This window comes from Apostichopus japonicus, chromosome 5, assembly GCF_037975245.1.
Source record: "Apostichopus japonicus isolate 1M-3 chromosome 5, ASM3797524v1, whole genome shotgun sequence".
Classification (NCBI taxonomy): domain Eukaryota; kingdom Metazoa; phylum Echinodermata; class Holothuroidea; order Aspidochirotida; family Stichopodidae; genus Apostichopus; species Apostichopus japonicus.
Genome location: NC_092565.1, coordinates 903,799 through 908,246, shown reverse-complemented (window position 1 = coordinate 908,246; position 4,448 = coordinate 903,799). Strand labels below are relative to the sequence as shown.

Genomic DNA, 4,448 nt, shown 5'->3' with positions numbered 1-4,448 from the left:
AGAGCAGGACCTCGGTGTCGTCAGATATCGAGCTTTCTCCACGGGACCCGTTCGGGCATGCTGCCGTTGCTGCGACCATGTGTTGCACTCGGCGCTCGGTACGGGCTTTTTCATCCAAGCAACGAATGCACGCTCGAGGCGTGCGATTGCTCTCCCCTGTTCCAGTGGACGAGCCGTCGCCCTCCCGCGTCGCTTCGAACCGGTCCCGTCTCCGAGGCGGGACCACTGCGACTCCTCTCGAGACGACCCAGTCGACTCGGGTAGAGATACACACCTCGAGAATCCCTTCGGGCGGTTCTTCGATCACTGTACCGTAATAGCACGGCATCGACAATTGAGAATTCAGAGAGAGAGAGAGGGGAGTGCGAGAGCGACTCCCGGACGGCGAACGGGCCCAGCCCGGTTCTGTCGACCGTTACCTGGTTGATCCTGCCAGTAGTCATATGCTTGTCTCAAAGATTAAGCCATGCACGTCTAAGTACAATCCTGAACATACAAGAGAAACTGCAGATGGCTCATTAGATCAGTTATGGTTTATTGGAGAAAGTCTTATACCATGGATAACTGTGGTAATTCTAGAGCTAATACATGCAACAAAGCGCCGACCCTTCGGGGGAAGCGTGCTCTTATTAGGAACAAGGCCAGCCCGGTCCTTTCGGGGTCCGGTCTCCGCTGGTGAACTCTAGATAATCATGCCGATCGCACGGTCTTGCACCGGCGACGCTCCCTTCAAAAGTCTGCTCTATCAACTTTCGATGGTAAGTTATGCGCTTATCATGGTTGTGACGGGTAACGGAGAATCAGGGTTCGATTCCGGAGAGGGAGCCTGAGAAACGGCTACCACATCCAAGGAAGGCAGCAGGCACGCAAATTACCCACTCCTGACACGGGGAGGTAGTGACAAAAAATAACGATACAGGCCTCTTCGGAGGCCCTGTGATCGGAATGAGTACACTTTAAATCCTTTAACGAGGATCTACTGGAGGGCAAGTCTGGTGCCAGCAGCCGCGGTAATTCCAGCTCCAGCAGCGTATATTAAATTTGCTGCAGTTAAAAAGCTCGTAGTCGGATTTCTGGCCGGGGCGGGCGGTCCGCCGTGAGGCGTGCACTGCCCGTTCCCCTTCTCCCCGTCAAACGGGAGTCGTGGGAGATTTTTCCCGGCCAGTGATTCGGTTGGTCGTGCGGTGCTCTTAACTGAGTGCCGTGCGAGACTGGAACGTTTACTTTGAGAAAATTGAAGTGTTCAAAGCAGGCCAAAGTGCCCGAACAGCTCAGCATGGAATAGTGGAAGAGGACCTCGGTTCTATTTCGTTGGTCTTGAGATCCTGAGGTAATGATCAAGAGGGACTGCCGGGGGCATTCGTATTGCGGCGTGAGAGGTGAAATTCTTGGATCGTCGCAAGACGCCCGACAGCGAAAGCATTTGCCAAGAATGTCTTCATTGATCAAGAACGAAAGTCGGAGGATCGAAGGCGATCAGATACCGCCCTAGTTCCGACCATAAACGATACCGACTCGTAATTCGCCGGCGTTCCTCCCATGACGCGGCGGGCAACTCTCCGGAAAACCAAAGTCTTTGGGTTCCGGGGGAAGTATGGTTGCAAAGCTGAAACTTAAAGGAATTGACGGAAGGGCACCACCAGGAGTGGAGCCTGCGGCTTAATTTGACTCAACACGGGGAAACCTACCCGGCCCGGACACAGTGAGGATTGACAGATTGAGAGCTCTTTCTTGATTTTGTGGATGGTGGTGCATGGCCGTTCTTAGTTGGTGGAGTGATTTGTCTGGTTAATTCCGATAACGAACGAGACTCTTGCTTGCTAAATAGTCCGGCCACCCGTCGTGGTGAGCCGCGAACTTCTTAGAGGGACAAATGGCTTTCAGCCATACGAGATGGAGCAATAACAGGTCTGTGATGCCCTTAGATGTCCGGGGCCGCACGCGCGCTACACTGGCGCAAGCAGCGGGTACATTTGCCCTCGGCCGAAAGGTCCGGGTAATCCGCTGAGACTTCTCCGTGCTGGGGACAGGGACTTGTAATTGTGTCCCTTGAACGAGGAATTCCAAGTAAACGCGAGTCATCAGCTCGCATTGATTACGTCCCTGCCCTTTGTACACACCGCCCGTCGCTACTACCGATCGAATGACTTAGTGAGGCCATCGGATCGACCGTCTGGCACCCCCGGCTTCGGCCGGTTGTCGAGGCGCGACGAGAAGACGGTCAAACTTGATCATTTAGAGGAAGTAAAAGTCGTAACAAGGTTTCCGTAGGTGAACCTGCGGAAGGATCATTAACAGAACCCTTCCCCTCCGTGATCGGAGAGGGAACAAAGGGGGAATGTCGGAAAAGCCGTCACAGAGAGACACGCGGAGAGAGCAAATTGGAAAAGCCGGGGGGACTCGAGCGGGGTTTTCACCGCCTCCTTCCCCGTTCCACGGTCGAGGTCAGACCCCGCGCTTCGCCTTCGCTCTCTCCGACAAAAAGGAGACGGGCGTGTCACACACAGACCAGCCCGGGGAGTACCCGGTTCTTCTCTCGTCGTCTGTCTCACGGAGTCTCGCACTCCCGGTAGCTTCGAGGGAGAAGTCCCGCAAGGGTGGAGACGCCGTCGCCGTCCGCGGCGCGGCGCTCCTCGAGGCATTCTCCGCAGGGCAGAGAAGGGGCACCGGTGTCGCCCGATTTCCCCCCAGTCGGCGAGTCTGACTCGCGCGACCCGCCCTCGCGGCGGTGGGGGGAAGGAGGGAGCCCGCTTCCCCCCTCGGCTCGACGGAGGATATTTCTTTCCAGTCACAAGCAAAGAAGGCACAGAGTCCCCGTGTCCTTTCTCCTTCCGTTCCACTTCTTCCCTCGGCTCTGAGGAGAGTTTGCGAACGCGGGAGTCTTCCAGTGGCAAATGACAATTCTTGGTGGTGGATCACTCGGCTCGTGCGTCGATGAAGAACGCAGTTAGATGCGAGAATTCATGTGAATTGCAGAACTCACTGATCATCGACTTATTCGAACGCAAATGGCGGCTCGGGGATGCTCTGCTCCTCGAGCCACGTCCGTCTGAGCGTCTGAAGACAATCACTCACAGAGTCGGCGTGTTCGCGCGCCGGAGGAGCGCCCGGCCGCAGCCGTCCCTTCGACGGCCGGCTGCGTCGGGTCAGTGTCAGATGGAGTTCTGTGATGTCGGCGCCGGTGAAACTCGGCGAGCAGGCTCGATCGGTAACCGGGGGTTCGTCGGTCGTGCGACGTGCCATCGGGGTGTAGACGTATGCGCCCGTGGTGCGGTCCAGCGTCCGACCCCCCGGAACGGTCGAGGAGCCTCTGCCGGGCAGAGCCGGTCGACCCAATCGCGGGGTCTCTCGTCCTCCCGTCTGCGTTCTCGCAGGCGCATGGTAGGCCACCCTTTCCCGCCGGCGACCCGATTCTTCGGGGAGCGCCGGGGAAGGAGAGACCCCGGGTCGCCGCTATGACTCCGATCACGTTCCACGTGTCTTTCACGATTCCAGACCTCAGATCGGATGAGATTACCCGCTGGATTTAAGCATATCACTAAGCGGAGAGAAAAGAAACTAACAAGGATTCCTTCAGTAGCGGCGAGCGAAGCAGGAAGAGCCCATCGCCGAATCCCCGCGCCCGTTTGCGGTGCGAGGGACCTGTGGCGTAAGGAAACTGAACTCCGGTCGACAGAGTCCGGCCGCAGTCCACTGTGATCGGGGCTGCAGCTTACCCGCAGCGGGTGTAAGGCCCGTAGGGCGGACTCGAAGGCCGGAGGGAAAGCTTTCCAAGAGTCGGGTTGTTTTAGAATGCAGCCCAAAGAGGGGTGGTGAACTCCATCCAAGGCTCAATACTATGCACGAGACCGATAGTCAACAAGTACCGTGAGGGAACGTTGAAAAGAACTTTGAAGAGAGGGTTCAACATTGCGTGAAACTGCCAAGAAGTAAACGGATGAGTGCCGCATGCTACATGGGGCGTCCGGTTGATTCAGGCGCGGTCGGCGCGGCAGCGTGTGCGGGTTCGGATCCCTCGGGACCGACCCGCGGCGCTTCGCCGTCCGGTCCGCGTCGCACTTCTACCGTTCGGCGCCCTTCCCGGCGACCGACCGAAGAGCGGAGCAGAGGGGCGGGCGAGGCTGCGGCGTGCGGGGGCTTCGGCCCTCGCCGTCTTACGCCGCCCGTCACGGTTGCTCACTGCGCTCTCTGTCGAGGACTCTGCGTGACGGCCTGCCCCCCCGGGGGTTCAGGCAGCGGGGTCCGGGCCACCGGCGTCTCCGTCGGTCGCGTGCACAGCTTGCTGTCGCGTGGCCGGCGGGATCCGGAGGGTCCGGTCTCGCCGCGGCTTCGGCCGAAGCGGAGGGTCTGTCGGGCGTGAGCGAGGCCTCCTCATTCGACCCGTCTTGAAACACGGACCAAGGAGTCTAAGCAGGCTTGCAAGTCGAGGGGGTCTACCGAAACCTATC

At 58.5% G+C, this 4,448-nt stretch overlaps 3 non-coding genes across 3 annotated transcripts in view; all 3 read left to right on the top strand.

The window, feature by feature from the left end:
- The first annotated feature begins 416 nt into the window (after positions 1-416).
- LOC139968339 (small subunit ribosomal RNA) lies at positions 417-2,294 on the top strand. The gene has a single exon (XR_011793344.1). It is a non-coding gene; the product is annotated as a small subunit ribosomal RNA (ribosomal RNA).
- A 605-nt stretch (positions 2,295-2,899) lies between these two features.
- Positions 2,900-3,059, top strand: LOC139968219 (5.8S ribosomal RNA). The gene has a single exon (XR_011793256.1). It is a non-coding gene; the product is annotated as a 5.8S ribosomal RNA (ribosomal RNA).
- A 434-nt stretch (positions 3,060-3,493) lies between these two features.
- Positions 3,494-4,448, top strand: part of LOC139968427 (large subunit ribosomal RNA) — a 4,028-nt gene continuing 3,073 nt past the window's right edge. The window contains exon 1 of the ribosomal RNA XR_011793425.1: positions 3,494-4,448. This exon is cut by the window's right edge and continues 3,073 nt beyond it. This is a non-coding gene — a ribosomal RNA (large subunit ribosomal RNA).